The sequence below is a fragment of the Micromys minutus genome (genome assembly GCF_963924665.1).
Source record: "Micromys minutus genome assembly, chromosome: 18".
In the NCBI taxonomy this organism is placed as follows: domain Eukaryota; kingdom Metazoa; phylum Chordata; class Mammalia; order Rodentia; family Muridae; genus Micromys; species Micromys minutus.
Window position 1 is genome coordinate 17,026,040 of NC_137953.1, and position 27,559 is coordinate 17,053,598.

The 27,559-nt window shown below is 44.2% G+C and overlaps 1 protein-coding gene across 2 annotated transcripts in view; it reads right to left on the minus strand.

The window, feature by feature from the left end:
* Window positions 1–27,559, minus strand: part of GNG12 (G protein subunit gamma 12) — a 111,879-nt gene that overhangs the window by 60,918 nt on the left and 23,402 nt on the right. For both annotated transcript variants that reach the window (XM_080932616.1, XM_080932617.1), the window contains exon 3: window positions 6,921–6,973. The gene's annotated coding sequence lies outside the window, so the exon portion shown is untranslated. The remainder of the gene's footprint in view (window positions 1–6,920; window positions 6,974–27,559) is intronic.

Sequence of the window (27,559 nt, forward strand, 5' to 3'; positions counted from 1 at the left end):
TGGTCACGTACCAAGTACCATTAATCAGCACAACAACATAGCAGTAGCAATACAGCTACCGACTGTGCCAGTCACAAGGTCATCCTTCTAATTCCCCACATTCCCACTTCAACGATCTTGAGAGGTGCTGGAGGTGGAAGGACCTCTGAAAAAGGGTCCCCATGAGCGGGTTATCCAGAATGAGGTGGGAGTTTTCAGGGATGCAGCTGTCTGGGCTCACCTGCTGTTGAGAGTCTGTTCTGTTCTAGGTTACTTACATTATGTAAAAGGCTTTCAGACGGGCCTTGCCCCAGAGACTGTGTTCTATTAAACAGCATTGACAATACTTTGAGGACGGAAGATGACGCTGTACTTGAGTGGTCACAAGAGCAGATCCATGTGGCCAGCAGCACCCACTGATGACTTATTCCTGGGAGTAGAGGGGGTGGCACCCTATAAACTTATCAGAGTAAATGGAGACTATAGGGAGCCATAGGCATACTAAAACTCTATCAAGAAAAACAGGTCCAAATACTTAGCAGACACACCAGACCGGAGGAAGACTAGAACTCTTTAACCTAGACACCACCTAGCAGTGTTAGTAGCAATAGCCCCAGTGACCTGTCACCTCACCACCTGGTTTGTGCATCAAGGGCCAATGGGCAAAAGACTTCAGACTGTCCTTTCAGCTTGACTTGGGCGCCATGTTGGCCAAAAACCTTCTTCCACTGACACCTGCTCATCCTCCTTTGAGGCTGCCTGGCCGTGGTCCTCGACACTGTTAATGGTGACACTCATAACTGCTGCTTTAGCTTGGTTTGGTGTGGCTACCAACAGAGACTGTGTATCCCTGCCAGTTTCCCAGCTTTGGGTTCTGAAGCCTCCTAACCTTCCTCTCTCTTTAATCTTATGTAGTCACTGTTTATCCTACAAATACACATGAACAAAGAGATATTTATTATCTGATACATAGTATGTGATATTAGAATTAGCATTAGCAATTAAGATTTGAATAAGAGAATCAGAGTTTTCCTCCTTGAAAACTAACATACCCTATAATTTTATTGTTAGTCAAGAAATTGTGACATTGTAGAAAGGCACAAATGAGTGAAGTTGTCCGTTTCTGATACAGAACATTCAGGATAATCATGCTCCTGAAAGCAACACTGCCCCCACACTCTGTAAATAAGCTTAACAAACTACTGATTTGCCGATTTGGATCTTGATGGAGTTGCATTTTGGTTTATGTTGCTGTCCTATCTGGGTGAGCTTCCCAGGAAATGTCAACACAGCACAGTCTTTTGCGTTCTCCTAACTATGGCACGCAGACAGACACAAAGGTAAGAAGCTAGAAAAGGAGGTAGCCTTCTCTAGAGAGGACTGCAAATATTCAAGTGTGTGCGTGTGTGCATGTGTGTATGTGTGCATGTTTGGGTGGAGTCTAACGCCATTTAACTCCTTACACAACTCCATAAGACTGGTATCTATATATTGTCTCAGAGACAAGCACCGGGCCCAGGATCACACAGTTATCTACCCAATCTTGTTGGAGTAGGTGTGGCTCTGTTGTGGGAAGTGTATCTCGGTTACTCCCTACTGCCTGTGGATTGTGATATGAAATTCTCAGCTCCTTGTCTGCCTGCATGCTACCATGCTTCCCACTATAACAGTAACGAACTGAACTGTAAGCCAGACTCAATTAAATGTTTCCCTTTATTAGACATGCCATGGTCATGGTATTTCCTAACAGCAATATGACCCCCATGATTTTAGCAGTGTCTTACAATGCTGGGGCTTGGATCCTACTGCCCGTGCATGGAAAGATGAAGATGGGACCTACAAGAACTATCAGATGGAAGAAGAACAAGAACACTTCCAGAATGGTGGCTGGACGGTACTGGTCCCAGCAGGATGGACTGTGACAGATTTGAGGAGTTAGTCATGCAGTTCAGATAATGCACATAAAGAATTTAGCAGAACATGACTGTGAAAAACCTTATACATAAAGCTGGGAAAACTCAATATATAATTTAAGGCAAAATGCTCAGCCACTGACATCACTGTCTGTTTCACAAGCAGCCATGTTTATGATGGACAATGAACTCCGATAGGTGAGCCAAGAACAGAGACTAATGCCAGAGACTAAACTAGCCAAATTGCAAACAGCCACAGTTAAGTCAAACAATGGTTTATCAGTGGGGTTTAGTGAGAGAGTGAGGGAACACAAGATCCCTCATGCACACGTTTTGTAAATCATTACTAAGTCTGCAGACCCAATGAAACTCAACCACTGCCTCCCGGTACCAACTACTCTATGGCTCCTTGGGATGCAACATGAAGTCCTCAACCTAGGAACTTCCCACCAAACCCAAAGTAAGGTCGCTTCCTCTCACCTCTGCCTTATGCCCACTGGTGGTAGCCTGATCATAACATAGCCAGAGCTATATCTCATTTTCAACCTTTCACTCCAAATGACGGAATTTCTTAATCAGACCACTGTGATACTTAGAGATTTTGTCTGCCTGCTATCTCCCTCCCTCACCCTTCCTGTTGTGAAAACTCTTGTTTCCCCAACATAGGGAACCCACCACATTTGGTATTAGTGGACTTGCCATCTGTCATGGGACATATGAACAGCATGGAAAATGACATACTGCTTGCTGTCTACTGCCCACTCCAACAGGCTACCCAAAGCAGGCCAGTGAAACCACTTCCTTGGTACTACTCTTGGAAGTATGGCTCAAGAGTTACTCTCGTTAAGATACAAGCTGCAAGAATGGCGGCTGGCAGTAATGGTTACAAATGCCACCATGGGGAGGCTAAGGAGTGTGGTGCATAGACGGGCATGGCTATGATGGAATTAAGGTGGGAGAATAGGACAGAGGATATAAATGGTTGCATGAAGGCCTCTGAGCATCCAACAGAACCGTGCAGGACAAACATGCCCGCCACATACGTTAGTAACCGAGTGTAAGCTGGACTTCTGGTGATTACCAGGAGAATAAGTGCAACGAATAAACCTTACTTAAAGGAAAACGAAATCCCAAAGGAAATTTCTTTCCGTGAATAATCTGGTCCCTATTGAATTCTGGGAGCCTTTCCAGAAACTATCTTGACTGAATTAAAATCACTTCTCTGAATGAAATTCTCATAGTAAGTTTAGCTGTCACTGGTTGATAACCTTTACACCAGACCTTTGCCAGGGACAGGTAGATCTAGATATTTTGAAGAACGTAATAGAAACACACACACACACTCACACACACACACACACACACACACACACACACACACACAGAGAGAGAGAGAGAGAGAGAGAGAGAGAGAGAGAGAGAGAGAGAGAGAGAGAGAGAAAGAGAGAGACCAGCAATGAGGAAATATAAATGGTACATATGAGACCAGGGGTGATGTGACACCTGTAATCCTGGCACTTGGGAGGCTGAGGCAGGAGGATTTTTAATTTCAGGTCAGCCAGGGGTAAACAGTGAGACGGACACTATCCTAAGAAAAAGACTGCTCTGTAAATGGATGGGAATGTTCCAGGGGATCTGTATGTAAACAGACAGCATCCCCTGATTATTACCACTGATGCTGTTTTACTGAATCTCCCATTTCTACCATCTCCACTCAACTACCCACGCTCCCGCTACCATGTGGGAAACTTCCCTCTCCAAACTACTGAGTAGTGAGAGATCCACAGCAACTAAAGTCTTTCAGTTCTGCCTCAGGGCATACACAGCACTTTGACACACACCCTTTTCTTTTCTTTGTTTCTGGAAACCTTGAAGTATTACCCCCTCTTTCCAGACAAGAAGCCTGCAGCTCAGAACGGTAGTTTTTTAAAGGAAACTCCTAGAGCTGTGCTTAAACCCAAGCTTTACCTAGTTTCTTGTTCTTGGGTTGCCAGCTGTGAAGCACCACTGATTCCTGAGGTATTCCCAAGCCTGAGGAATGAAAGCAACAGAGGCCTGTTTGCAGGGGGTGCCTCCTGTGACTCCCATGAGCAGGGGTGCAGGGTGCTGTGAATGAGCCCAGAGTTGCGCTGCTTTCTGCTTATACTTTCTGCCTGTGCTGCTGGGCCAGAAGGACGGCAGGCATATGGAAATTTATGCTTTCAAAGAGCTAACAGAGCACCCCACCGCCAAAGGGGTAGAGTGCACAGGTGAAAAAAGTGGACATGCTTGGCTTGTAAGGAAGCTATCTGGAACGGAGACTTCCTCACCTGGGGATCCATCCCATATGCAGCCACCAAACCCAAGCACTATTGCTGATGCCATGTAGTGCTTACTGGTGGGAGCCTGATATGGATGCCTCCTCAGAGGCTCTTCCAGAGCCATGCTGATACAGATGCTTGCAGCTAACCATCAGACTGAACACAGGGACCCCAATGAAGGAGCTAGAGAAAAGATTGAAGGAGCTGAAAGGGTCTGCAACCCCATGGGAAGAACAACATTATCAACCAACCAAACCCTTCAGAGCTACCAGGAACTAAAACACCAACCAATGCACACACATGGAGAGACCCAAGGCTCCAGTTGCATATGTAGCAGAGGATAGCATTGTCTGCATCAATGGGAGGAGAGGCCTTTGGTCCAGTGAAGGCTTGTTTTCCCAGTGTAGGGGAATGCCAGGGAGCTGAGGTGAGAGAGGGTGGTTGGGAGAGGGAGCACCTTCTTGGAAGCAAGGGGAGGGGAGAATGAGAGTAGGGGAAAGGGGATAACATTTGAAACGTAAACATCCAATATTCAATAAAAATTATTTTAAGAAGGATTAACCTTATTCCCCCCTCCCCCCAAAAAAAAGCCTAGGAACAAGGGAAATGGTTCAGTAGGTGGTGGCCAGCTGTGCAAGCTTAATGACCCATATCCCATCTCAGTCCCCTAAATCACCAGCGTGGTATATGTGCTTGTAATTTCAATACTGGAGATGCAGACACTCAGACCTCTGGGCCTGCTGGCCAGCAAGGCTAGCCTAATTGGCTGTCTACAGGTCTGGGGGGGGGGACCAAAAGCAAAAGACAGGGTCAATTGCACCTATGCAATGACAGCCACGGCTTACCTCAGGCTTGGCCACAAATACCACACACAAAGAATAAAGAGAACAGTAAGAAGTGAGCAAGAGAGGATGATGCACTTAGGAAGGGGTAGAGAAGCCAAAGAGAGATGTCTGGGCTGGTGTGATGGGGAGTGGAGAAGGTGGGGATGGTTTGTAAGCAGAGCAGGGGACATCCTCAAGGACAGCTAATGTGGCAGTACTCTATCCATGGGGCAGGCATTATCAACACTTCAGCCAACAGCCATGGGACTAACAAAACAAAGCCTCATTCACCTGGACGTTATTCATGAATAGTCTCAGCTCAAACCAGAAGAATCACAAAACTGAGCTGCGGCCAACAACCCCCACTCCGACACACACAGACAGAATCTGAAGATAAACAACCGCTATTTGAGGAGTAAATTTGGGGTGGCTTATTATAGAGCACAAGCTAACACCACAGTCAGTGTACAGCTGCAAGACCAGGAAGTGATACCACATTAATCCTCAGATGCCTTTCACTTTCTACCACTGAGGTACTGTCAGTACACGGGTCAGTCACTTAAGGTTAGAGGAGAAAGAATACACAGCACTCACTACAGCCTGGGGCTGAAGAGTTGGCTCGGTGGGCAGAGCAATGGCTGCTCTGATCTGAGGACCCAGCTCAGTCACCAACCCTCAGATGATGACTCACAACCATCTCCTCTGGCCTCTGAATTTATGTGCACACACCTCCACACATGCATGCACATAATGAAGAATTGTAAAAGAGCAAAATTAAAGTGAGTAAGGCTCCAGTCAGAATTCTGCTTCCCATTTGACACTGGTGTCTTTGCTAAGGGTCACACTGAGGTAACTCTGCTCCGGGACAGTCTTTAAGGAGTCAGGATGGCCGAAGACATCAAGACTAAAATCTAAAACTGAAAAACTGCCCCTTTTGACGGCTGCTTCCCAAACCAGAACCACACTAGGAACTGTTGGCAGAACTACCTGGACTTCCACAGCTGCGAGAAGGCTGCAGAGGGGGTGACATCTCAGTGTGAGTGGTACTGGCATGTACAAGTTCCTCTGCCCTGTATCATGGGTCAAAAGAATGTATTGCATCCCATGGGAATGGAGTTACCACTGGTTCTGGGCTGGAATCAAACCTGGATCCTTTGCAAAAACAGCAAGTGTCCTTAACCACTGAGCCATTTTGCCAGCTCCCTTGGTCTCAGCCTGGGATGACCACTGCACAGCAGAAGGCACATTTCCTGGAAAGATCTGACCTGGCTCTGTCCACCTCTCTCCATTGTTCTTTAGCCTTCTCCACGGATAGAAAAGGGGGACCTGGAACTCCGAGTCAAGATGCAATTACTAATAAAAACTCACTGGAAAAGTTTCAAAAAAGAAAGAAAGAAAGAAAGAAAGGAAGAAAGGAAGAAAGAAAGAAAGGAAGAAAGAAAAGAGTACAGCCCTACTGTGTGGTAGCTGTCTACCCATATTCACTACAACATACTTCAAGGCAAAGTCTGAATTCCTCAGCCAAGCAGCATTTTGGTGTTTTGGACAGTGTATGAAATAAGAAGAGTATCAGTATGGACCTGGAAAGGGTCTCATTAAACAGCAGGTTTTAGTTTAATAGCTTCTGGCATGGATCACAGATCCACTTCTTTCTCAATTCTTTGCAAAATCACCCAAAAAACAAAAAATCCAAACCAAAACCAAAATCAAACCAATCCAAACCAAAAAAGCTCACCATTTTTTAAGGCATGGAAAATTCATACATTATTCACAGAAAAAAATGTGTAAATAAATATTCAGTAATTTTTTTTTTTAGGGATGCATTTGACTAAAAATGTGACTAGCATTTGAAAAGCAACCGCACATAGCCACTTTGTTTGAATAATGAATGAAGAAGACCTTACCAGCAAGGCTTTGTGTGGTCCAATGCCTCCAGGTTTTAAATGGTGGGGTGAATCTGAAAGAGAATTAAACAGACATTGCAGAAGTGAATCACATTTGGAAAGGATCTGCCTTCATCCCAAGTGACTATGTAATGCTGAGTATTTATTCTTTTAGTTACAGATTAACAAAGCGTGTTCCTGGCTCCTATTAGAGTGGAGAGTGAATTTTTGCCTACATATTTAAACTTCCTGAATTGACGGCATCCTCGCATCTGCCTCAGGGTGGCTGAAAGGCTGAGGCCAGCATGACTATAAATGGTAGTGTTTTCATCCAAACTCTCCGAGTGAGCAAAAGCCTCCTCGGTTGTCACTCTTGTTCTGGTCCCACAACCCCCTTCTGCTCAGATTAAGCCTGACTTGAAGGACACTAGGAGGGATGTGCCAGGCTTTCTAATGCAGTCACCTGAGCATGTAAATAGCAACATTTTGCCTTATCGTCAACGGCGAGCCCCAAGAGAAATATAATACAAGTTTCCGTCAAAAAATAAAGAGAAGCAAGTGAAAGTCTTCAAAGGAGATCTGAATGGTTAAAAATACTATTTCAACATGAATTCCATGTAAAACCTAAAGGTACTTTACATTTCTTCATTTAAATAAACCTTGTTGTAGATACTGAGGTTTATAGCGTGATGTTATGAGATAATTATATACATAGAGGAATGGTCTTCACAGCAGCACCGACTAGCCCCATATCCTGCTTACTTTCTTTGTAAGAAGAAAGGCACACATCTGTTCTATTACTCATCTTAGTCCATGTCTGCAGCTTCCACTTCCTCACCTCACATCTGCTTCTCTGTGCCCTCTGACCTGCATCTGTCCAGTTCTTCCCCTGCTCAATTTTTCAAAACTGAACCTGCACCTCTCAGCAGGCTAAACACAATAAGAGGCCAAAGAGCCAATGGTTGCACATAGAACACGTGTGTTTATGTGTGTGCATGTGCGGGAGAGAGAGAACATAGAATGTGTGTATGTGTGTGTGTAAGAGAGAGAGAGAGAGAGAGAGAGAGAGAGAGAGAGAGAGAGAGGATGTAGAATGTATATCAATGTGTGGCACATGTATGTATACGCACGTTACATAGGTATGACACACACCCATGCATACGTGTATTGAGATCAGAGATTTCTCTGCATCCTACTTTATTTATTTTTTATTTTCCGTATCTGAATGCGTTGGCTGCACCTATGTATGTGTATCACATTGTCCTCTTTAGGAGCAGCAAATGCTCTTTAGTCCCTGGGCCATCTCTCCAACTCTTCCTACAGACTTTTTTGAGATAATGTTTCTCACTAAGGTTACCCTTGCTAAACTACCGAGCAAGTGAGCCCCTGGGATCTGCCTGTTTTTGTCTTACAACAGTAGGGTAACAAATGTATGTCCCTGCACTAAAGGTTTACGTGGTGCTGGTAACTTGAACTCGGGTCTTCAAGCTTGGGCAGCAAAGACTTTTATCCACTGAGACATTTCCCCAGCTGCCAAAATGGAGATACGAGCCACTATTTCCTTCTCAAAACCACCCATCACTACCTGTCTCAGCAGAAATCCGCGCTGTCTAGGTGCCCACAGGACCTGCCCTTGTTCTTTTTACCTCCACTGATCCTCACGGCAGCTGGGAAGTGTGTAATGGGGCAGCTGAAGCACAGCCAGACTGCAAGCCTTGCTTACGGCCTCCAGAGGTCGGCAAGGTCTGCCTCCAGAGTCCACGCTTGTAACAAAACTACGCTCAACTAAATTGGAACATTTCCAAATTAGACATTCCTTCCATTTTAATTATAAGCATTAATTATCAAAATCTTTCATGATGATAACATGTTAGACAGAAACACTAATGCCAGATGGGAAAGTTACTTTATGCTTAAAAATTGAAAACGATTTGACTTGGGGACATGAAAACCCAAAGCAGGCCTGGAGTCCAGTAGAGCAATGAGTCTGGCATCTGCTTGAGTGAGGAGGAAGGGAAGGAGGGGAGGAGCAAGTGAGACCTACAGAGAGAGCACCTGGTTCTGTCATCTGTCTCAGCAAAAGGCCCATCACTTTATCGTCTCTAGAAGTCACAAGTGTCTATCTATGTGCTTTAGCAGCAGAAGGGAGTTAAGGCAGAAAAAATAAGACAGAAAAGGATGAAAAAAAATCACATTAATAAGGCAAGGGCAGAAAAGAAGTAAAACTGAGACCCACAGGGTGCATTGGCCAGCTCAGCCATGACACCTCATAGCCTGCAGGCTGGGCGCAGCACGCTGTTGTTCAGTCATACCCAAACCTGCAAGAAGACTCACACAACCTCCCACTGTCTCATTCCCACCATTCCCCACGGGCACGACTCTTCAGTCATCCAGAGCTCCCTGTCCGTCAGCCGGGGGACAACTATGGTCACCACTGCAGTAGCATTTTTCCCTCAGCTGACAAACATGGAGACAGCGGATACAGTGAGAGCCAGTCTTTATGGAGCCAGGTACCAACACACCACAAGCTCCCTTAACGCAGTCAGTGATTCTGTGAGTCACCCTTTATTGCCCCATTTAGCAGGCAGGCACATAGGCATGGTTAAGTCAGTAGCCTAAGGTCACAAGGCTTGCAGGTAACAAGAGCAGAGGGTGACGCCAGACAATCTGCATCCGGAGTCTGTGTTCTAATAGCTACACTGAACCAGTCCCAACCTGATTCCAGAGCCTGTGCTCTTAACAGCTACACTGAACCAGTAGCTGTTGGTCCCACTGTCCCCCTCACCATCCTTACACCTACTGTCACCGTACCTCTTAGGCTTTAGTTTGTGATGTTCTGGTTCTCTTTGCAGACCTTTACAGAATCCTGGAAGGTTGGGAACCACCTCAGTACCTCATCATTGGGTCTCCAAGACCTAAGATGTTCAGTATACAGTGGGTGCTCAATAAAGACACACATGGAAAGTGGCACTGCTAGGAAGGGACACAGGGCCTCATTGAAACAGATCAGAGTAAAGTCTCTGGTATATGTACTTCACCACAGCAAGTGTTATCTTTGTCTCTTACATCCTGCCATTGCCAGGTACCTTTACTTCCTGGGCCTACTCAGCACAGGAAGGAATATAAACAGCTTGAATTCCACTGACTTAATCACACCTCCAAGAGATTTCTCACTTTGATCCTACCTTGCATACAGATCTCGAGTACATGCATGTGTCTGCTTGTATGTGAAGGCCAATGTACAACTTGAGGGTTGTTCCTAAGGCACCACCCATGTGTTTTTGACAGAGTCTCTTTCTGACCCAGAATTCTCCATGAGGGCCAGGCTGACAGTGCGGACCAGGGGCTTGCCTGTGTAGCACTTGGACGATGTGTGCTACTATAGCTGCCTTTTGTAGACAGGTGCTTGGGGTTGAATTCAGTCCTGACACTTGCAAAGCAAGTAGTTTACTGACTGGCTACCTTCCCGGCCTCTACACACGGCTCTTCCATAGAAAGCATGCCTAAGTAGTAACATACAATGGCTTTGGCTGGAGAAAAGAGACTCATGATGAGAATATGCCTTGCTTCCCAGGAAATGGCTTAGAGTTCTATGCCTTTTTTCTAAACTCGTCCTGGATGACCACAGAAAGGAGCTTTGTATAAAAACATGGCCCTTTAACAGTAGAAAAGGCAGCTTCAGGATCAGAGACATGCAAAGATCGCCTGCGAGAAATAGCTCTTTCTAACTTATCCCAAAGACTGCACCGGAACTGCGGCCCAGCACACATTCACATATAAATGCCGTTAGCTACAGTGTTCATTGAAGTACGGAGACATCACCTACTACCTTCTCATGAACATGAGTATCAGCGGCATCTGTCACTTACAACCAAATATGCATCTGTATTTTGACTTTTGCTATCTCAAGTGTTTACTGGGAGATCTACAAAGCACTGTGAATGTAGCAGTGAACAGGGTAAATGGTGTTTTTGACATGGGGTCTGTACAGGGTAATAATGTGCAGAAACACTAAGAGGTCAACTTCAAGCAATGGTAGCCCTACAATTATTTTTTTTTATAAGTGCAGAGAATGTCATGACTACTAAAGAGTTATCTACTTCTCCTGTGCAGATATATGGAGGTATCTAGAAGAGGCAACAGTGGGCAAAAGGCGGCCAATTCTGATGGCTTAATCACCTGATCGCTCTGGTGAGAAATGGTGGTCTAGAATGGGGATGGTAGGAACAGAAGTGGCTAGACGCTGATGGTAAAATGATGTGGAGGGGGACTTCTATCTCAGGAACACCATGGCCCCTGGAGTTGAATGGTCCACTTTAACCAAAGGGATTTCAACTTCTGTCTCCACTCAGGATGGACTCCTTCTTGGCAGACTTGGCTTAAGCTGTCCATTGAGAGTAACCGGAGACGGGCCATCCTTAATACGCAGACTAAAAGTCTATTTTTTTAAAAAAAGACTTATTTATTTTATTTTACGTGTATTTTGCCTGCATGCATGTGTATGTACCATATGCATGAATGGTTCCTGCAGGATAGAAAGGGGTTCCTAGAATTGAAGGTACAGGTGGTTGTGAGCCATTGTGTAGATGCTAAGAACAAAACCCTGGTCCTCTGCAAGAGCAGCCAGTACTCTTAACCATGGCACTACCTCTTCTGCTCCCTGTAGTAGTTGGTAGTCCATGCTTTCATCCAGTGCACGGTAAGTCGAGTAGTCTGACACCACCAATAACACAGAAAAAACATAATATACCAGTTCTTCCATGTGTGGAAATCAGAGCGCAAATTGTCAGAATCCGTATTCGTTTTCACTATGGGTTCCTGGGGTCAAATTCATGTCATTAGGTCTGGCAACAAGGGCCTTAGGGGTTGATTCATACCGTGGGCCCACATCAGTTCTTCTGTCTTGTTATACTCTGGACATACATAATATTATTGAATAAGGGATGGAGAGATGCGAAAGGAAAACTACAACTTACCACTGAATACAGCAGGGCCTGTTAATTCATCTTTAGAACTGTGTATGATGTCACATCTTGTTAAATCTTTGTTATAACAGAATGCATTTAGTTTATGTATATACGGATACACTTTGCACTCACCCTACATAACAGGTTCTGAATTTCTATACCCGTCCACACTGATGTTTATGTCACTTTGGCGGGCTTGGCTGGCTTGTGTATATTTTCATAAAATCCCCAGTGCCCTACAGGATGAACTGAGACCTAATTGAAGAACAGCAGTCCTGATAGAGTGGACAAGCCATTCAGAGAGAACTAATGTCATCATCTCCCAAGGACAAGGGAGGGGAACTGTAGAGGCAGAAAGTTTGTAGCATGTTGTTTCTTACTCCATCTAAGCATATCTGGCGTCTATATGTGCTTGGCAGAAATATGTTGGTAATATAAGGCAGAACAAAAATGCAGACCTTCTCCAAGTTTACAGTACATCAGGGATACCCAACCAGGCAACTGCTGTGTGACAGTAGTGATGGCTTAAGTTTAACTGTAGTAAGGTCACAGGACTTCCTAATGAGCAAGGAGAGCTCCTGTACCAGTCCAGAATGCTCATGGGAAGCTTCCAGAAGGAAGGTGTGAAGAGTGGTCAGGGCTGATGAGAAGAGGAAAGTAATTCTTAGGTACTCCAGTGGTTGCAAAGAACTTACTGTGAGGAGTTCAAGATGGGAGAGATGCCTTATTACCTAAGAACTACTATTACCTAAGAAATTAGGTATTCAGAACCTAAATAGAGTGAACTACACTGCAAACCACGCAGCAGTGGAGTAACCTACAATCTTTAGCATCCTCCCTTTGAAACCCTGTTATAGACAATGGTTATCAAGGAAACCACTAACAGCCAAGTACCCAACACAACTGCTTGGGTTGACCTGGACTCTGTAAGTTGTTGAATATACCAGGGCTGTAAACTAAAGCAGCAGACTATTCAAGAATATTCCTTTCTACACAACAGGTAGTGAGTAAAACGTAAAACAGGCCAAATGCCTTTCCAGCAGGAAACACAGAAAGTTTCCAAGCTATTAAGCGCCAAAGGCCTGCTATTAACTCCCAGTTCAAATGCATCTACCCAGGAAGTTTAGCAAATGCTATCCAGTTCCAGTTCTCTGGTAGGAAGACTGTCAGAAGATGAATGGGAGTGTGAGCTTTAATAATCTCACAAAAAAAGCAACGCTGTCTAAAACTCAGTTAGACCTTAATGAGAAAAATGCTAAAAGTCCAACACGCTTGGAAAGAACTATAAGAAAAAAAGGCTATTTAAGAGAGAAGTCCATTCCCCCAAGGAAATAAAATATGTAGAACTTAGCAGCATTTATTACTGGTAATGTATATTAAAATTACTTTGCCTTCTAAAAATTCTAGTTTTATTGGAGTATTCTAGGTTATTAGATTTTATGTTGAAAATGACCATTCTGTTTATGTGGTTTAGCTCTTCCCCTCTTTAAATTTTTGTTGACACATTGTCTTGCTATGTAGCCCAGGCTGACCTCAAAGCTTACTGCAATCCTCCTGTCTCACCCGTTCAGAGGGCTAGATCACAGGCATGAGATTCCACACATGGCCATTTTTGGCTCCTTACTTATCACTTCACATCTAGTAGTATAGGTTAAACTCTTCTTCATTTCATAAGCAACTCCTGTGACTCCTGCTTCAAACTACCTTCTGAGTGTATTCAGCTTCTACCCTCGCCTCTCCAGGGCAGCCAGAATCTCTTGCACAGATGACTATCATAACCCTCTCCAGACTCTGTTGCCTCCTCAGTCTGGTCTCTACCCAGTCAGCAAAGGGCTGTTCACTTTACTCCCCTGCTCAGAAGTATCAGCGGCCTTAGCATACTCACGGAAGACCATCCCTTGGCCACCTGACCCCTTTGGCCTAGCCCACATGGAGCTTGCTTCTCTTTAAATACCACTAGCAAGCTCCAAGCTTGAGGCCTCCAAGTATATTCACCTTTCTACTGGAACCCTAAGTGGACATGTACTCCTGCCTATCTGGTTTCCTTAGGTCCTCTAGGTTTCTTTAGAAGAGCCCCCTCCCCAACACTGCCTTACCATGTCGAAGTACTTCCTGATGCTCTCCTTCTAGCTACTGACTAACCTGCATCTCTCCCATTGGAACGAAAACTCCATGAGCTAACAAACTATATGTTCAATGCTGTACCCCAGGGCCTGAAATGAAGCCTGACAAGAATAAGCATTCAATAAAAATTTATTTAGTTTATATGCATGTGGGGAGGGAGAGAGTGAGCAAAGCATACATGCTCATATATGGGCACATAGAGGTGACCTGAGATCTGAGGAACAGGCGTCTTCTTCAACCAATTTCCAGCCTAAACCTCAAGTGTATTGATTTGGCTAGACAGGCAAGCCAGCAAGCTCTGGGGTCCACCTGTCTGCACCACCAGCGCTGCTTTGTTTGGCTTTCACATGGGTAAAACTTGGAAACTGGAACTTGGAAACAGGTTTTCAAGCATGTTGCCACTGAAGCATCTTCCATCTCCTACAAGCATTATAAACTGGCAGGAAATATTTTCTGTTGAACTTGGTTTCAGTTAGTATTATAAAAATGTTTCTCATTTAAAATCGACAAACAAACAAACCAAGATAAATAAATAATGCCATGCTGACTTGCAGGGAAATGACATGAGTTCAATGGAAAAATATCACGGCTGTACTGGAAATGTTTGGTAGGCCAACTGCTGTTCTTCGGTCTTCTGCCTCATAAGGCCTTATGGCTTTGCTACTTTAAACACTATACTCCTGTTTGCTCTATCTCTGGTTAGTAGCACAGTTTCTTCTAGTTATTTTTAAATACTGCTGGCTCTAATCTCAATGCCAAGTGGGTTGCTCCACTACTTTTGTTGCTTGGTTCAATGAAGTTTGGGGCCAACAGCCACTGAAAGCACTGTAGAACATTAAGAAAACTCCTGGGAGAGAGAGTTTTAGAAACAAGCACAAGTCCTTCCCAAGTGGGTCCTTTTGGGTTCAGGCAGCTTGGCTAATACGGGGTGCCTTTCAGAGGGGCAATGTTTCCTCTTCATGAATGAGTCCCATTGATGAGGACACACTGAGTAGGCAGTGTTAGCTCTAGGGACAGTCACTCTACCCTGGCATCTGTGCAGGGTGGTAGGGAAGGGGACCCCACAGAGACCAGTGTTTCCCATCACTCTTTCACCTCCCTTTGTTAGCCTCCCTAACGAGTCTCGGTCAGCTCCAACAAGTTAGAGCAACTGCGAATTGCCTTTTCTTTTTCCAGTTGGTTTTCTTTTTACATTTTATTTATTTTTTTGTTGTGAGGCGAGGCTGTGCCAAAGGGTGCCTGAGGAACTCAGGGAGGCAGGCTTGCTCAGCATCTCACCAACTGCGCTTCCCTATCCTTTATGTTTGTTGTAAGACAGGGTCCTTACAGCTCAGGTTTGCCTAGTACTTGAAGTCTACCTGAGCCAGTCCTGAGTGCTGGGAACACAGGTCTGTCACTCCCACCTGGTTCATCTCTTCCTCTTTCTTTTAAAAGGACTTATTTATTTTTATGTGCATTGGTGTTTTGCCTGGATGTATGTCATGTGAGGGTGTTGGATCCCCTAGAAAGTGAGTTATAGGCAGTCGTGAGCTGTCCATGTATGTGCTGGGAAGTGAACCTGAATCCTAAGGTGAGACATTAGGATTCTTTCATAAAAATAAGGCATCCTTTTAAGAAATGTTTGTTAATTTGTTTATTGTGGTGGGGAGGTACTCTCATGCCGTGGCACATGTACTGAGGTCAGGAGTAACTTGAGGGAGTGGGTTCTCCCTTCTACCACACAGGTCCTGGGACTCAAACTCACACCAGACATGGTAGCAAGTATCTTTATCCACTTATCCATTTTGCTGTCCCCCAAGCAAGATATAGTGCTAGGGGTTTGTCTTGTGCACTGTATATTCAGATTCTGATTCCTGTGTCCAGAGATCTAATTACACTAGCATTGTCATGATTATTGAACTATCTCCTATACCAATGTTGTATAAAGAATGTTTCTTAATTATATGACTGGTTGATAAGGAACTGATCAGCCTATGGCTGGGCGGAAGAGATAGAAAGGCATATGATCCCAGGGAAGGGTCCTAGGGAGGAGAGAGGAAGGACCATGGGGAAAAGAGAGAGACCCCATGGAAAATCAAGATGTGACCATGAGGCAGAGGGTCCATGAGAAATCGTGATAAACAGGTTGCCAAGGGAGTCACCATGAGGACACACATGGAGCAGAGCAAACCAGGGGCAGACTCAGATTGAAGGCAAAGAACCATGTGGCTGAGAAATTGCCATAGATGGTTAAAACAGCTACGAACCCGCCTAGCCTAGGCCTACAGATTGTTAATAAACTTAAAAGGTCTTTGTGTTAATTATTTGAGAGCTAATGGAAACAGATAGGAATTTTGTGCTTAAATTATAGACTACAATATTCTTAATTTTGAATCACTTGAGAATTTACAGCATAGTTCAAAGATCTGATCACATGCTAACACTATGTATAACATAAATAAAACACATTGATTTTTTTCTGCCCACTGGCCTCCTCAATATGGACAATGTAACAAATTGTGCATTAGTCTTGGTGGACTTTCATTTATAAGATTTCTTTAATGTTTAAATGGTCCTGTCTGTGATACGGACCCTCCAACCATACAGAAATTTAAGCTTTTGGGTAGTATGTCCCAAAGAACACAGCAAATATGAATTGCAAAAAAAAGCACGTTGTTACTCAAGTTAGTATGTCCCTGGAAAACCTCGTCATTTCTGTTTTTTAAAATCAGAAATCTGGATTCCAGGGCTATGAGCACAATTTAACTCTGAACGGAATTCCGGGGTCTCTGCTACCTGGTCTGTGCAAATGGCTCCCTTTCTTCCTCTCTGCACGCCCAGCCCAGGCAGCCAACATAAACCAAAGGTTGGTGACTTTTTGAGCGACCATCACGTTCCTGTACTCTTCTGCAAAGCGTCACTGCAAACACTCTCGAAGGACTGCCTGCCTAAATACTGTTGGGCATTTTCTTCTCTTCCTCATGGGGCTTGGGTAAGAATTACTCTGTTAATAGTCCTTTGGCCAGTCATGATGTATTTCTGGCATTATTCAAGGTTAAAACATTTCAGATGCCCAACACCAACTCCCAAGTATTTCCCTATGTGAATTCATTCATTCCTCTAGTCTTTGCTATGCAGAGAGAAAGGCAGTGAGCCCTTCTAGACTCAGGGGAGAGGGAAGAACAGGGAGAGTCAGAGAATGGGAAGAGAGCTGTTACATGCTGTCTCTTATGCATGCCAGGGCCATTAGACTCCCAGCAGCCATGGTTACCTGCTCATGACCTGCACAAGACTGGATCCATCAACATTCATGAAGCCTCACTGTACCCTGAGGGGCTAATGTGGTTAATCCTTGCCAGGGAAGGGGAAGTCATTTTTTTGAAGTGCTATACCACTAGTGACTTGCCCATAGTCTGGTAAATAAGCAACTTTAATTAAACTCTGTGAGTAATGAGCAGATAGGAAGACATGAAAGGGATGGGCAGCAGAAAGAAGAGGGCACAGGAAGGGGTAAGAGGGTAAGAGGGTGAGTGTGGTCAAAATACATAAATGTATAATAATGTAAAAGAATAAGTAAATGAAAAAAATTAAAGAAAGGCAAGGACTAGCAAGCAGGTTCACAGTACTGATGGGTCCTCAGAGAGGATCAACATGGTTAAATGCCTCACAATCACTTGTAACTCCAGCTCAGGAAGACATTCATAAATATTTTTTTTAACTTTTTTTAAAAGGCAGGGGTGGGGATGAACACCCTCACATACACAACAGAGTCATTTTCCAGTGTTCCTCCTAGACTTAAAACCGACAGAACCCTCAACTCAGGACTTGTAACTCCTGAATTCCTTAACACGGATATCAGAATCTCATAGAAAAAAATCCTGCCTAGTGAACACCAATCTTTTGTTTTTCTTTTCTCCTCCACTGATGTATGTGCAGTACCACTGCTGGCTACTCGGCAGACAGTTCTCAAAGTGACCCTGCTGACAAAGCCTGGGTTCCTGTGTAGGGATGCTAGGAAGCTCTGGATGGGTGGCCAAGCTGAGGTCAACTCAATGAGACCTGACAGGACACCTGGGGAGGACACAGGGAAGGATTTTATGTCCTCATTGAAAATAGGAGCATATTACTGGTTCTTTGAAACTGGCTGAAAAGCCAATTGGTAACCATGAGAAATTTAAAATTAAAAAGCAATACAACCAAAAGGGTGAGTCAATGGGTTGAGACAAGCACGGGCCTTTAATGACAGTAAAGAGACCATGATATGTCCCTTAACTTTTTAGGGTTATGACTGGTCCGTTTGCTTTTCAGATATGTTTAGCCTTAGTTTTCATGAGATGATAAGGCTTACAGATTTAGGAACATTTGTTTAGCACATTTGCAACTGACTGGACAAACATGACATACTCAGGATGTACTTGGCTTTCTCAATCTACAGCAGCTACTTCATCCACCAATCAGAGTTGTCTTCTTCCATTTCCTTCTGCCAACAACTAAGTGCTGAACCAGTATTTTCCAACAGACACCGAAACAGGCACAAAGGACACAAAACTACTATTCCAGTTTAGAGACTAAGACACTGAGGTTCTTGGGGTCTAAACGTTTTCCTACATTAAAACTCTGTTTAGCCATGTTGGGATTCAATCATCTGAATGTTTGTCTCACACTTTTCACTGTAATCTATGTCATGTGCTTCTCACTGGGCTTCAGATGTTACCCATGGCTTCAGTTGCCTAATTTGCATGTAACATGAAACCATACTGCTTTTTCATATTCCATGATTCAGGTGAAAAGCTAAGCCAGTAGCAACTTACCAGGGCAGGGTTTATCTTACCACTATTACAAGAAGAACTTGGAGCATGAGGAGGTAGGAAAAGGGCAATATACATTAGGGACAGACATAAAGACAGACCAACAGACTCAAACACAGACTCCCATCTACATGAAAATGAGAACCTGCGTTCATAAGAACACTAGTGTACAATTCAAGTTGAGAACTTAATAAAATGGTGGAAACTGGCTCTTCTTTCTACTGCTTATCTTTAGAGATTATGATCAATGCTGAAAATGTTTATGAACTAAATGCTCACAATTTAACATGTGACCAGTTTTTAAAAGGCATGCCTTTGTGCCTATGAGAACATGAATGCTCTCTCTTTTTCCTTTTTTGTTCAGAGTGCCATCTTAACAAACTACACCCATTTACTTACAGACTAAACATGGACATTGTTCCTAATGTCTGAAGGCCACCCACCTGAAAATGAATCTACGTGGAACTGTACATTACTGAACTACAGATGCAGGCATGTTAGGCTCCATTCCACAGAGACGTGCCTTGCCTCGCTGGGCTGGCACACCACGTATTTCTTCATCCTTCTCTTGGTTAACTCTGGCTAATTCAAGAAGTTCTAAACTTGGATGCAGTAGTAACAACTGAAACAGTATTATTTCCTGAGTATTCTACCACAACACAGGCACATTGCTAAGTACTTTCCTGTGAATTCCATTTCAACCTGGTTTTGCGGTACAATCCTAATGTATATAAAACAGAAGGCAGGCACTAAACATATTTGCTGGCCATATGATAATTTAGCTTGGGTACCTCTCATGTCCACAGCTAGAAGTGACTGTTATAATTATTGGACTTTTTATAGAGGTACAGCTAGTTGATTTAAGCCAAGGCTGACAGAAACAGGCTAGGTAGCCCCATCTCAGTTCACTGTACACCAAGATCTAAGGAAGCCCAAGTAGCAGTTGGTGGCCTATGCAGAAAAATCCCTTTTTTAGTTCTGAATTTCAGAAAACTCCCCCAAATTAATTTTACTCAAATAATTCCCAGCTAAACTTTCTACACTTTATCAGAAGAGGTTCAAACCTAGAAAATAAAAACTCAGTCCAGCTCCACAGCTACCTGTGAGGGCATATACCACGTGCGGGCATACACCGTGTGTGAGGTTAACTAGAAAGCTTTTCAGTGTTATGGCCCCCTAGATCCCTCCTGATCTCAGTGTCTTTCATCTTTACGCTCCAGTCTCTGGTTTCATGTTCATATAAAGAAGTTGTGTACACGGTGCTGGTGCTTCACTGGGGTAAGCTGACTTGGACTCAAGGGCTCATGTCATAGCTTCCATCCACTGTGGCTCTTGGGTACACACACTAGTGAGGACAAAAGTCACTGTTCTTCTTGAACAACCAAGGCATAAAAGGAGCCTCTTCCTTTTGTGATACTAGGGACAAAAAACAAGGCTTTCACAGTGGCTTCTGAAAATACGGGGAAGAAAATCAATCCTGGTTTTCTCAACAGTCGACCTGAATGTCTGTTGAGAAATGCGTACAGGTCTCATATGAACCAGCAAGCAAACTGGATCCCAGCTGGATGCCCTTCATTTGACTTAACTCTGACATCGTCTATCTACATTAAACTTTTACCCCACACTTAAGGCACACTCCCTAGGACCTCAGGCTCTAGGTAAAAAGCTCCAGCACTTTTTACCCACCATCCTGACTGAATGGCTAAAAGCAGGTTTTCCTGAGCCCCATCTTCTGTGGTTAATTTGTTAGAACTCAGAGAACACTCCTGGTCTATTTAAGAGGACATTAAAGAGGACACAGATAAAGACCAGATGACGGAAGGACAGCTACAACAGAGCACGTGGAAACAGAGAAGGACTATCATGCTCTTTCCAGGGGCATCAGTTTCCAGGAACTGCCAGGAAGCACTCCAAACACTTCTCAGTTTTTATGAAGGCTTCACTACGCAGGCATGCCTGGCTGTTTAAAACCTCCAGCTGTCATTACCTTTTCCCTTCCACAAGTCAGGAATGTTGGGACTTCCACCACAGCCATCCAGTCTTCCCAGAGTGCTCTGTTTTGTTCTTTTATTTAGTCAACCCCCATCCTGAAGCTACCTAAGGGCTGCCTACCATAAATTATCTCATCAGCATACTAAACACACTCCTAAGTCAAGGCTGACCACTTGTTATTGGATAAGGAATTGGTACTCATCCTTGAGAAGGACTTTTTCTCTCACTCTCCGAATTCCTTAGTTGCCTATAGTATTTAGTCTGTGAGCAGGGCCCCAGGAGAAGCATTATAAAAATTTATGAGACCTTTTTTATACTTCCCAATTTCAGTTTCTTATATGACAGCAGTTACTACATATGTCAACAGACTGCGCTAAATAAAAACCCACAATTTTTAAAAGCATCAGAAGGTTTGAGAGACCAAAACATTAAAGCACCTACTTAGTGTACTATCATTATTATTCTGCCTCAAAAACAAAACAGAAAGTTGCCGTCACTGAATGCTTCCGTAAAGGCTGACTCTTCCCATGCTGTTCCACTATGAACATCATCATGGCTGGGACGGTGGTACTGCCACCTAGGTCCAAAGACAGACAGTGGTACTACCACTTAGGTCCAAAGACAGACAGTGGTACTGCCACCTAGGTCCAAAGACATACGGTGGTGCTGCCATCTAGGTCCAAAGACAGACGGTGGTGCTGCCATCTAGGTCCAAAGACAGACGGTGGTGCTGCCATCTAGGTCCAAAGACAGACGGTGGTGCTGCCGCCTAGGTCCAAAGACAGACAGTGGTACTGCCACCTAGGTCCAAAGACAGACGGTGGTGCTGCCATCTAGGTCCAAAGACAGACGGTGGTACTGCCACCTAGGTCCAAAGACAGACGGTGGTGCTGCCACCTAGGTCCAAAGACAGACAGGCAGGAAACCCTGACAGGATCTTCCCTAGAGCTTTGCTGCCCGTAGTCAAGCCTCCACATCAGAGATACAAGAGGACTCAGTAGAAAACCAATAAAAAGCATGTGGCTAGTTAAGGATGCAACTAAATCAGTGTTTCCCCGAGACACCAGCTTGACGGTCAGAAAAGCTTTATTCTCCACTGTGTCACATGGTGGATTACAAAGATATGTTTGGAAATGAGGCTTAGTTAAGTAACTTCCATTGCATCCAGGACACCTTAAAGTACATTTCTCTTCTCACTCTGAGCATGAAGCTGTAAGGCATACGACTACTGACTTGATTACTAATTAAGCAATGGAAGTTTATCTCATGTCTCTTGCAGCATATTCCAAATGTCAGCAAAGTGAAAAAACCAAGACCTATCTTAATATTATCAGAGAAATCCATCTCACCTTGCTGTTCCCTGGAAGGATCTGAGATGATTATACTTGGCCAAACACCTGCTTTCTAAAGGGTTTAACAAAAACGACTGAACTCCCACATAAACGACGTAAGTCTATTCAATGAGAAGTGTCCAGAAAGCTGTGAATAATAGCTGTTCAGTCCAGCCATCCAGAGGACACAAGCTGGAGCTCGTACAACAGTGCAAACTCGACCACCTGCGTTTGATCCCCACATAAAGGTGGGCGGTGTGAAGTGAGTCCACTGAGAGCTTCTAGCACTCATACTAGGGCTGTGACACATGTCCACATACACAAGAAGAAAAAAACTATACTGTATTTTTTAAGGAGCAGAAGGCTAGAAGAAGCTGAAATGAAAGGTTAGCAAGACACAAGGAGCTGTTTTGAAGAAACATCTCTGAGGAACTAGCACCTTGCACCAGGCAAAGTGTACTCCACACAGACCTCCCCACGCAGTCCAGCAAGAAAGCAAAGGTGAGCAACTGGCCAGTCTGGAGCTCTGCAGGACCAGCAGGAGAAGACACGCAGTAAATACCCACTAAATGAACAGATGAACAACTCAGAGAAATGAACTACCTTTTATGGTCACAAAGACAAGAAGAAATTCTAGGCTTGAACCCAGGTTTTCAAAGCTATGCTGTTTTCCATAAATCAGTGTCTTCAAAATGGCAAAAAAACAAAACAAAACAACAACAAAACAAAACAAAACACAAAAAAACACTTGGCCGGGATAGGGTGGGGTAGATGTTAACTCAGGGAATGGAAGCCAGGAATGGGGGATGTTAATGCAGGACTCTGAAGTGACAGGGTCACATTGGTGCTGTGGGAAGATTGAAACAAAGCAGCTCTGAGACTACACAGAAGGGAGGAGATCAATGCGTCTAAGTGTCTAAGCTGCTCACGAGGCAGGGTGTTGGACAAAACTCACAGACTGTCCTTAATGCTCATGCTAAACTCTGAGTTTATAGAGTTCATGAATTGCATATCTGATTTGGTCCTTACTTCTCTGTACTCAAGAGTTTGGAGTGATATTGATACTAATAGCTCACAGATTTCATGAGCATTTAATTAAATAATCCATGTGGGGAAAGGAGTACAGTTCTTGGCTTAATAAATAATGCTTTTTAAAAAAGGAAAGAGAGGAAAAAGGAAGGATTGGAAAAACAGGAAAATGGGTGTGGGAAAGAAAAGGACAGAGAGGGAGGAGTATGTGCAGATAACTGGAAGGGATCCAGACAGTGTGAGAGAGCAGCTCTGCCCACCCCGCTGCGCTTTCCTAACAGAACAAGAAGCTTCACGCCATCCCCAGATTCCAAGTCTGGGTGATCAGAAAAATGAGCTAATATGAAGGTACCCACAGGGCATCCAGTCCAAGGTACCAAGGGAGCTAGTGCTGAGGTTGCAAAGGGGGGAGGGGTGTGCTTTGAAAAGCATGCACAAGTCCACAGTGGGAAAGGACGTTAAGTCACATAAGGACACAGAATACAAAGACAGACACAGGTGTGGGACTAAGGACACTGATAATGAAGCCGGGTGGAGAAATGAAAGGCAAGATGCTCAAGGCATACCTGTCAAACCACTTCGTTTCCACACTCTCGGTAGCAGGCATGTGTAGTCCCACCCTGTTCCCTACCCAGCCACACCACTCTCTACCGAGCATGGAAGCACTGAATCTACAATGTTTTTGGCACTGGACTTGGGCACACTGTGCTCTTGCACCACTTCTCTGGAACCAACGTTTCTTCAAAGGTAGCATAGTAAGATCATATCATAAGCATGGAGACGGCCACTCAGTGGACACAGTGCTTACCACAGAAGCATAAGGACCTGGATCCCCAGGTCCTTGGAACAAGCAGCTGTGCTGGTGTGCCCGTAAACCCAGTGCTGAAGGCACACAGGAGGTTCTTTGGAGCCTGCTGGACAGCTAGTCTTGCCAAACAGGAGAGTGAGACTTTGTCTCAAAACATAAAATAGAGAGTGTGCTGGCTGGTTTTATGTCAACTGGATACAAGCTAGTGGCTGGAAAGGAGGCAGCTCCAATTGAGAACAAACCTGCATACGATTCTTAGTTAGTGGTTGATGTGGGAAGGCCCAGCTGGTCTATAGCAAAGCAGGCTGAGGAGCTGTGGGAAACTAGCCGGTAAGCAGCACTCGTCCATGGCCTCCCTCTGCGTCAGCTCCTGCCTCCAGACTGTTGCCCTGTCTGAGTTCCTGTCCTGACTTCCTTTGATGACCAACAGTGCTGTGGAAGTGTGAGCCAAACAAGCTTTCCTCCCCAGGTTGCTTCGGTTTTACATTTTATGACAGCAATAGACAGTGAGTAACTGAGGAAGACAACTAATATCGACCATTGTCCTCCACATGCACACACACAGAGATACACACACACACACACACACACACACACACACACACACACACACACACGCACAAACACACATACATAAAGATTAACCAAACTGAAACGAGCAGTGTTTGTACCTCAGAAGGTCCAGGTCCCTCAGCCTGGAGGAACAACTGCCCCAGGCAGCCTCTGCACCCAGCCACATCCTCCCCTCTGCTCCAGTCTAGGTGGTGTTAACACCTCTCCCACAGTTCCCAGATGTGAGTCCTTAGGTGTGGCCCAGTTCCAAAGCTCTCCACATATCAGATGCTCAACCAGCCAGTTCTGAATGGGTGAGCCCGAGAGGTAGACGAAGACCCACCAGAGGTATACTAGACTGGAAGCAGCCTTGCCTGAGAAGCTGGAAGAATTAAGAGACAGTATGAGATGAGCTTCAGAAGGACAAAGTGGATAGCATGACCAAGCCTTTGAGACACGGGATGTATTATCATGGAGCGAACTGGTTCTTGGCAGGACGGACACAAGGAGTCACAGGCATCGCTGGTCTACAGCCTTCCTAAGCACAGCCCAACTCAATTACAACTTATTCTTTTAGTAGTAAATTCACCTTTAGGAGAGGCTTTTCCATGTAAGTCACTGAACTCAAACTTCTTTACTTTTTCTCCTGGTGTAATAATGAAATAGGTTGAAAGTACTGATCTAGGGAAGGTCGGAGAGCATCTGGAAGGACCTGGAGCACACAGTGGAAGCAGCAGTCACTAGCCGCCTCTCTGCTCTGTGTGCAAGCCCCCGAGGCACTGCGCTCACAGCCGGTCAGCCTGAGGGAAGTGCTCTACGGCCATCACTTACCTTATGAAGTCACAAACAAGTTTCCAGAAAGGAAAACAAAAGTCACATGTGACTGTGAAAAGCTTTCTTAGCAGACCACTAACCTCTACCTAATGATGTCATCAGATAGCCCATGAAACCTACAACAGGGTCCCCACTTTGCTGTAACCGTGTTCCTGATGCTGTGTAACAAAGCTCCGACAAAAGCCGCTTAAGGGGGAAGGGGATTATTTTGGCCCATAGTTCAAGGCTGCAGTTCACCATGACAGGAGGTGCAGTGGCACCATCATATCACATCTAATTCACAACCACAAAACAGTGAGCCAACCTGCCCAACCTGTCACTCCTAGAATCATGCCGCACAGCCCAACACAGTGCGAGAAACCCACCTGGGACTAAAAACCTAGGAAATTCCCATACGCAGTACACAAACCAGTTTCAAAATGTACACTCCTTTGCTATGGCGGAGCAGCCCCAATCTGTGATTTTTTTTTTTTAAGAAGAAAATGGGAAATAGAAATATGAGGAATAGGAAATGTCAGGAGGAGGGGGTCCTGACATCTTATATTCCAAATGCTAGTTTTGTATTTGGTAAGTTTAGTAACATAACTTCCCAAGTGTTTAGAAATAGGGAAAATATAACTAAAGGCAACTTGGCTCCAGGACTCTCGAGATAGGGACCATGTGAGATTCCTAAATTGATATTTTTTTGCACACCAACCTAGAAGTCTTAGGCTTAAATTAAATATGATATAACAGCTCTCTGTTCTAATTGGAATGCAAATACATTTATTGTAAGCAGAAATGATAAAACTGATAACTTATAAGAAATGAATAATAAGAGCTTTGGAAATTATCAGAAGCAAAGAAAGAAGGCTGAAGAATAAGCAATTAATAAGAAAACTTTAGAAACTTTCAAACTCAAACATAAATTCTAAAGATCCTAATTTTAGTTAGATTCCCATCTGTCCTGCTCTGCCTTGGCTTCCTCCAGCAGAAGAGCATCAGCTCCTCTCTCCTCTGCCTCTCTCTTCCATCCGTGTTCTCTAATGTGGAACAGAATTCATCATAAAACAGAGACATCAAGGCCTCTCTTAAGACAAAACCTGGAGAGGAGAGCTTGACATTGGGTTATGGGGTTTTCTGAGCCAGACCAGGACACTCTGGAATTTGCTACAGAATTTTCAGGTCACCTTATGACTTACAAGGCAACTTTATGCCTTTATTCATTAACCGGAAATTTCCATTTGTCATGGTGGCCCTCTCTTTTGATAGCTTGTCAGGTAAGTGTCTGCCACCAAGCCTGAAGTTGAGCTACATGGATCCCCAGGACATGTGGTGGAAGGAGTGATTAACAAGCTGACTTCTGACCTTCCCATGGCCGTGACATATGGTGACCCCATGCACACAAACTAATTTAAAAAGTGATAAACACAAGATTAGCGTACTCTGTATGACAATTTACTTGTTGACCTTTTTATTAAGATTTCTATTAAAATTCCATTCTGACCGAACGGAATTATGTGTTCCCTGTAACTGTTATGTGTTATGTGTTCAATGTAACCGTTTTAGCAGTTTCAAAATTTTAGTTATTTATGCTACTATGTGTGCTGCATTGGTTATGTGCACCACAAGCATGCTGGTGTCCACAGTGGCCAGAAGGGCGCATTGGATCCCCTAGAAATGAAGTGTGTGAGCCGCCGCGTGGGTGCTGTGAGCTGAACATGGGTCCTCAGCAAGAGCAGTAAGATGGTCGGAGCCAGCGAACATCTCTCTGTCACCAATGATCATTTCATAATGTGTCATTTCTGTATAAAACAATATGTAGAAAAATTAAATCTGCCACTGAAATTTCTAAAACTTACCAACAAAATCTTAACATCATAATTTTAGTATTTCTAACTTAATGTGTGCTAGAATTACGATTAATGGCAGGATTAAATTAAGACATGTACATGAACGCATGTGGATATAAACACCTCAGGATGAGTCATGGACTTGTGGCTATGGCTTTCGTGTGTGGAAGCTATGGCTCTGTCACTGTTGTCTCTCTTAGTACCCTTAGTCCCTCCCCTTCCTTGCTCTCTGCTTCCAAAAACCTGCTATTCCAGGTCTTCAGCCAGGCCAAGCCAAATCAGGAATTAACTGCTAAACTTGGGACTGAAGTTAAAACCCAATGATGTCTAAGACTTTCCTTCCATCAGGCCTAGAAACTGCAGATAGTGAAATGTTGACTTTGAGCTCTTTGAGCTTCCTAGAA